Source organism: Austrofundulus limnaeus, unplaced genomic scaffold (assembly GCF_001266775.1).
Source record: "Austrofundulus limnaeus strain Quisiro unplaced genomic scaffold, Austrofundulus_limnaeus-1.0 Scaffold177, whole genome shotgun sequence".
In the NCBI taxonomy this organism is placed as follows: domain Eukaryota; kingdom Metazoa; phylum Chordata; class Actinopteri; order Cyprinodontiformes; family Rivulidae; genus Austrofundulus; species Austrofundulus limnaeus.
Genome location: NW_013952579.1, coordinates 954,826 through 961,819, shown reverse-complemented (window position 1 = coordinate 961,819; position 6,994 = coordinate 954,826). Strand labels below are relative to the sequence as shown.

The 6,994-nt window shown below is 40.9% G+C and overlaps 1 long non-coding RNA gene across 3 annotated transcripts; it reads left to right on the top strand.

Moving 5' to 3' along the window:
* The first annotated feature begins 149 nt into the window (after positions 1–149).
* Positions 150–3,025, top strand: LOC106524160 (uncharacterized). 3 transcript variants are annotated; one of them, XR_001310975.1, is made up of 3 exons: positions 150–340; positions 1,694–1,877; positions 2,657–3,025. It is a non-coding gene; the product is annotated as an uncharacterized LOC106524160 (long non-coding RNA). The 3 variants fall into 3 exon arrangements; XR_001310977.1 differs by having other exon boundaries at positions 150–439; positions 1,743–1,877; XR_001310976.1 differs by having other exon boundaries at positions 150–439.
* The last annotated feature ends 3,969 nt before the right edge of the window (positions 3,026–6,994 follow it).

Below are 6,994 nucleotides of genomic sequence, written 5' to 3'. Positions count from 1 at the left end.
ATGCCAGACAGAGCACTCAATAGTTTCATGATGTGAAAACAGAAAAAACAAACTTGTTTTTAATTTCCTCTCCACACTGACGAGCTGCTCCTCCACCCCCCTTTGACTCCCCCAGATCAGTGCACTGCAAAGCCTGGTGGGTACTGAAGTCCTCACGGCACAAAGCCGGGTCTAGTTTGCGTTGCGGACTGATCGGCTGCAGAACTACCAGTACCGAGATGCTCCCCAAAAATAAATGATGGGAAAAGAGGTGATGGTTTCCGGGAAGAGTGTGAAGTGTTTGGACCCGGGCGCTGCTGGAAGAAGAAGGAGAAGAAGAAGAAGAAGAGGGGAAAGTGAGGTGAGGAAACGACCGAGCTGTTGTTTATAAAGCGGGTGTAACTATTTTCGAGGAGGAAGAGAGTGAGGAGGAGGGATGACTGAGGAGCAAACAAAGCGGGTGAGTTTTATCTGGAGGGAAGATTTCCCCCCGCAGACAATAAGCTTTAAGTTGTGCTGAGRTCAGGACTGCAATACGATGCTGCGGCATGAATGTGGGGGTCTGCCTGCCTGAGCTGGGAGTGGAGGGGGCTGTGGTGTTCACTCCGGTTCACAGGAAACCTCTGCTGCTCTCTCTTCATTTTTCACTGATGCATCGTTTCACGTCGTGTTCACAAACACAAAGGATGCGTCAGATCAGCAGGATGGAAAGGGTGCCGAGCTTAAAATATTCCCGAGATTTGCTCATTATACGTTTAGGGCTCGTTTTTCTCTCTTTTTACGATCACGGGTTTTGCAAGACAAAAAATTACAGACTTTTAAAACGCACCTTCTCGCAGAAAATAAGTGCAAAATTGTATTTGCTTATTTAAAAGTTTTATTACACTAGTTTATGTTTTATACTTATAAAAATATATAGAGCGTGATAAATACAACGAATCTTAAATAACAGTAAATTACTCTTACCGAATTTTTCTCTATGTGCTTTTATCATGAAARCTCCAAGCCGGAAGTTGTATTACTCTGGTCATCTGCCCAAAGACTCTATTTGTTAATAACTATTATATTTTAATATAGCATTGAATAGTTTAAGGCTTGTGTCTTCACATTTATGATACAATTTAATGTGTTAAACGTTTTCGACAACAAAAACTTATTCTGTTTACATTTGTTTTGTCAAAAATGTGCTTTTATAGTGAAGTGAAAGCGGAMGTTGGATTGCTTTGACTTTGTTCTCCTTGTCAGCAGCATCTCTAGCTGAACGAGTTTGAAAACCTCTTGCAGGGGAACAAATTATTGCTGCTAATAGCTGCATAAATTAAGAGATTGTTCAAGGGTTTTATTTGGACATTAAATGGTCGAAGGGTGCTTTTGTTGTGAAGGGCTGAACCGGAAACTTATTTATTATTTTTATTTTTTAAGTGCGAGTGCTTTTTTTTTCCGGACACACTAACCTACTGTGATGTTGTGGACCGGAAGTTAAATATTTTGAYTTCATTCGGGTCTCCGTGTGTCTCGACAGCAGTTAAATCTTGGCTAAAATGTTTACTTGTTCCGGTAAATTTTTACAAAGTTCACATGTTTTGTGGCAAACGTGYTTTTATTTTGAAGTACGTGTCCGGAAGTTGTGTTATTCTGACTTGACTTTGGTTCAATTTCAACAATTTAGCCTCGGGTCACATGATTTTGTCGGACGTGTGCTTTTGTTTTGAAGAATCGTCCCGGAAGTTGTGTTATTGTTCACTCCGGTGTCCCTCTGACAGTCTGAGCAGCATCAGCCTGCAGAGAGAGAGAGAGGCTGAGAAGCTCCACACACACACCGCGGCTCCATCCTCTTCACCCTGCCACAGATCCCAGCTCAGACGCTTTTCACGCCTTAAACCGAGTCGACACCTCAGGTAATTCCTGTTTTTGCTTCAGGAGATGAAACAAAAGGGCTCAGTCTAATCTAATCTCGGGGTTCCAACATTAGAAAGCAGCCGCTTTTCTTTTAGATTRCTGGGGGCCAAAAATGGAAGATATATCTCCATCTTTCCATAGAGCTGTGCGCTTGTGATTTTGATATTTAGGTGTTCTGGAGTAACTGCAGTTTGGCAACACTGTTGATCTTTGTTTCTTTTACTTTTTCAAGGACAAAACAAATTTTCTATTTACTCACAGATTTTCAATCAGAGGTGAACATTTTTCCCATGAGAAAGTCTAATAATGGAATCATTCTATTATACTATCTGCCATAAACTTAGAATTTTAACCACACATTCTAATGTGTGGATAAAATAGAAGTTTATTGTACGCATTTCCTATTGTGGTAATTTGATATAAAACTAATATATTGGTCACATRTGAGACCTCTTGAAAGGGTCGGATCAGGTACATCTCTGCAGCAACATGTATTTCCTCTGGTTTCGTCTGGGTAATAGCTCCTGAAGTTGATTTGCTCTTCCAAGAAAAAAATAAAAATAAAATAAATCTTCCTTGTGTTGCATCTCTTCCTCCTTCCCATTGGATGTTCTCTCTTTAATGGGCCATTAAGAGGCAACCACAATGGTAAAGCTGTCATCTGGGCCTGATTGATTCGGTTAGACCACAGATGAGGCCGATCTGCCCTCAAGATTCCTTCGAAGCTCTCTGCTAAATGTCTTAGATGGACTCTCTTCCCTTTTTTTTATTTCTAAAGCACATCCTCTGGCAGGGAGCAGAAATGGACAGCCTGGCTCCTGGCCCTCGGAACACAAGGACACATACATGTGGAGCGTGTTAGTGCGCGGGACTCAGTGAGAAGTTGGGCTCGTACTCTGTAGCCTTTGGACAAGATGGAGGGACACCGAGGAGGAAGAAAAAAGTTTAGCAAAGACAAAGAGCATTTTTGGGCTGCTTGTGAAAGTGGGCCACTGGTCCCTGTGGTGAGTGGTGGTTTTCTGGGGCAGGCTCRGCGGTGACGCTCACCCAGCCTGGATTGGGAACAAGGCGCCCTCGTCCCTTCCGTTTCGAAGCTCATTCTCCGCAGGATGATCAGCTCACTCCACCTGTCTCAGGTAACATTACAATTCAGTTCAATTCAAATTCAAAAATACTTTATTGATCCCAGAGGGAAATTAGGTTCGATTATTACCTGATCCTCATCACTTATTTTTCCCCATTTTTGTCTTGTTTGCAAGAGGGTTTCATCTCAAAGTAGAGGAAAGTCTTGTGACGTTAACGAGTGCTTTCCACTGACTTGGCGGCCTTTTTTTTTGCGTCCGAGCCCTGGAGTGAGAAGCAAATTGCTATTTAAAGATGGCATAACTCAGCCAGCTGCTGCCATTTCCGCTCCCGTCGTAATTGAATCAGCGCTCGCAGGACGCGCCAGTGAGGGTGTGTGCGCTCCGCAGAAGATTACACAGTTGGGGCTCCTACGAGGTCTGAAACGGCTACTTTCACATACCTGATCTGGTGCCTCCGGTACTCGCAGAGCGTGTTTGTGGAAACCAAGGAGAAGCCCGAGTCTCGGCTTGCATCGTCATTTTAGCTCCACGTTAAGGATGTCAGTTAGAGTTCTGATACAGTTGTGGTCAATCTTAGAGGTGATGATGTTGGATGTTACTCTCTTAATTTACTCTGTTAAAATAATTAGTGTCTAATTAAGAGGTGATGTCATTAGCTGGCATATGCATCAAGTCTTTTTAAAATCAGTTTGTCCTGGCTCATAAACAGAATTGTTACGGCTTTTAAAACGATAGAGACATTGATTGACTTTCATGTCTTTCTGAAAGTTTCCGAATAGTGAAGAGTATAGAGAGGGTTAACAATACAAAAGGGAACCAGGACACAAACATCCCTTTTTCATGAGTATATTTTGTCTGTGAGCAGGATAGGAACAAGTGAAACAGAGCAATATTTAATAAAAGTTTGTCTGATTTATTTCTTTGTTTTCATCTTTGTTGATTGGTTTACAGTTACCATTTTTAAAGAGCTATATTACTTTCTTAAAAACCGCATGTTTACACAAGATTGCTGTGATTTGATACAATTTGGGAAAGCCCAGATAATGTCATGGCTTTGGAAGCTTTTGATTGCTCAGTTGACAACATCTGAGTCAAATTTAGGTTCACCTGTGGCACACCTGAAACACTGCAGCAGTAAGAGAAATGCCAACCTGCACAACTCTGGGACAGTTTTCAGAAGGATGGAGACGGATTCTGCGTTCCCAAGTATATCRCCGTTCACGTTTAATTTATAGTCAAAGTGAATTCCCACTCTTATGTCTCATTGATGTGGGTGCGTGATGAAAAGTGTGTAGTTTTCTTCTTTTACGTCTGCTGAACACCCACCTTCAGCTCAGTTTTTCCAACACCTTCTTTAGCTTGGTGATGCCTCGTGTTGCCTTCAGGGCACCGTGCAGATTTTCCGTTTTGTCCAGAAGTTGTCTGTTTTTCCCTACGGAAATTTTGTAAACTTCATAAGAGGCGTGGGTGTGACCAAAATGAYTTTTTTGGAGCCAAAGGAAGACATCTTAAGATTAAATTGAACTGGCTTGTATAGAGGAAATGGGTAATAATTTCCAACTAGGGCTGCCACAAACGATTATTTTTATAGTCGATTAATCACCGATTATTTTTTCGATTMGTCGACTAATCAGATCATATGTTAACTGAATATAAAACATACAGCTTATCGCGCCAGAATGCAGCTGCTATTATATAACCATCATTACATTTTAACTATATGCTAACTAAAAATAATTGCTGTGGAAGACAAGTTCTTCCTTGCAGATATTGCACAGGTTTCTCTTTCATTTTCTTAAAATGATCCCACACTTTTGAGCTCCRTTGCTGGGTAGCCATGATACCAGAGCCTGTCTGTATAATGTCTTGTGACGTCCACGGCCTACCCCAGTTACCACTACTGTGCATGTGTGTCAAAGACAGAAAGGCAGATGTGGCAGTGGAAGGTGTCAAAGCAGTTTGGAGAGAAAAACAAAGTAAAGAACAAAAAAATAAAAAAATGATTAACTATTAAATTAGTCATGGATTATTTTTATTAATCGATTAGTCGTCGACTAATCGACTAGTCGTGGCAGCCCTATTTCCAACTTTAGCAGCTGTTGTGTGTAGTCACAATGTCTTATCAGTTTGTTTTTAACTTTTCTTTTCTCACGTRAATTTAATAAACCTTTGTGAGCAGGCTTTTAGGTAGGATTTTGGAAGACACAAAGTTACCAACAGACTGGAGGGTGCGAAAACAACACAACAATGGCTACTGCAGCTGTAAAATTGTTACCTGCTTCCTCTATCTAAGCCAGTGCAGTTTCTTCTGAATGTGTCTTCCCCTGGCTTCATAAAATAATTGTGGTCACCCACTCCTCCACTTTTGAAGTTCACGAAAGGTTATGAAATTTACATAGAGTAAAAAAAAAAAACCAAAAAAACTCAGCAGACCTGAAGACAGGCACGGTACCCTGAAGGCATCCTGAGGCATCGCCAGCTGAAAGAAGGTGTCGTAAAACCAAACAGGGCATTATCACAATGCCTCTCCCGCTAAAAGGGTTGGGTTGCTTCAAGTGTTGATGCCTTCTTCAAAAATCCTACCTAAAAGCCTGTTTTTGAGCAGTGTCTGCCAAGAAACTGCTGGCTGAGGCTGTGAGAAATTACAGCCATCATTACAACTGATCCAGTAAAACGAATAAAGAAAGGCAGATAAAACTTTAAAGACAGTAAAAGAACTCCTGGAAGGAGATTGGACATTTATGTGAGTGCAGGAGAAGGCACCGAAAAACCTGCAGCTCTGGCGGTGCAAGTCTTACATGTTGTTGATGTAGAACCAGACCTTGAAACAAGAACAAAAGACCTTATGAAGATGTTGCTCATCTCACAAAATAAATGGCATCATGAAGAAAYGTTTTGTGGAAACACAGAAGGCAACATCTCAAGACTTCAGCCAGGAACGTGGCTTAAGTGACCATCATGAAGCCATGATTTCAGTTTCATAGAAAACTTGTGGGCAGAGCTGAGAAGGCGTGTGAATAACCTGACTCAGTTCCACTAGCTCTGTCAGGAGAAATGTGAAAGAATACCCCAAAACGTTTGACCCGACTCATACAGTTTAAAGACTGTGCTACCAAATTTAATGTCAGAGTTTTTTATGCTATGTATTTAAATATCTGGTTTATTAAAAGACAGGTTTATAAAATTAATAAATCTGTATTTGCAGTTCTAACCCTGCTTGTCTTTCAAACTTCAGACATATTTTCTCTCTCAATTGAACATTCAGCACTCTTCCTGATTAGTTCAAGTCTTCCAGCCGAGTCTGTGGCAGGAGTTGGGTGGGAGTGCATATTATTTTATCCCCAACCATGAATACGTTCGCCTGTTTCCCACCAGTATTTGGGTTCTTCTCCAGTCTGTTCGCTTTGTGTCATTTCAAGCAGCATTACAGGACCTGTTTGATGTCCAAGTGTCAGTAACCTGCTTCTTCTTTTGGAAAGGAAGTTCCCTTTGACCCTGCCTGGAAACTATCCTCAAAGAGGAATCAAGAATTTAAAAATGAATTTTAGAACGTGCATGTATTGCGATAAGACTGTTGTTCCTTTTGGCAGATGAAGCTTTACTTCATGTCAGGACATAAATGATTGATTACATTAAGTGTCTCACATGTTTTCTGGTCACAGAGTCCGACGGGATGTTTGTCTTATTTCAGCATTGAAAATAGCATTAACCCACAAGCCAAATGAGACTGTAATTTGGTTAGACCAGTAATTCACTCAAATGTAAGATAATGTGAAGCACCATTAGTCGACCAGAAAGATACTTTAAAGTTGGGAGAGACACTGAAGGAATGTTTAGGGTTTGGATTTGAGTGCCATATGTGGTTTTTGCAGCTATTTTATGGTAAAGAATAGAGATACAGTATACTTTACTGCACTGTGTATTTATCCAATAACATTTCTGAATCTAATGATTATTTTATTTGTTAACCGTGCATTTTACGTCATCGGATTACCAGAGGTGGATAGGGAACTACTAACGAGACAGAGATA